We start from the raw sequence: 593 nt of genomic DNA, 5'->3' as shown, positions 1-593 counted from the left end.
GTACCCATTCCAAAGAAAGGTGATCCCAAAGAATGTGGAAATTATCGAACAATATCATTGATATCACATGCAAGTAAAATCTTACTGAAGATAATTCAAAAATGGTTGTAGCAGTATATTGACATAGAATTTCCAGAAATACAAGATGGATTCAGAGGAGGACGTGGAGTGAGGGATATCACAGCTGAAGTCAGATGGATCTTGGCTCAAAGCAAAGTATACCAGAAAGATGTTTACTTGTGTTTTATGGACTGTGCAAAGGCATTCAATTGTGTGGATTATGGATAACATTGAGAAGAATGGGAATTCCAGAAGGCTTCATTGTGCTCATGAGGAACCTGTATACAGACCAGGAGGCTGTCATGCGAAAGAACAAGGGGATACTGCATGGCTTAAAATCAGGAAGGGAGTGTCCCAGGGTTGTATCCTTTCACCATACTTATTCAATCTGTATGCTGAGCAAATAATCCAAGAAGCTGCACTATATGAAGAACATGGCATCAGGATTGGAGGAAGGCTCTTTAACAACCTGAGATACGCAGACAACACAACTTTACTTGCTGAAAGTGAGGATGACTTGGAGCACTCACTGA

The sequence above is a fragment of the Orycteropus afer genome, unplaced genomic scaffold, assembly GCF_000298275.1.
Source record: "Orycteropus afer afer isolate SDZICR_OR568_19922 unplaced genomic scaffold, OryAfe1.0 scaffold00142, whole genome shotgun sequence".
Lineage (NCBI taxonomy): Eukaryota > Metazoa > Chordata > Mammalia > Tubulidentata > Orycteropodidae > Orycteropus > Orycteropus afer.
This window is presented reverse-complemented; position numbering follows the sequence as displayed.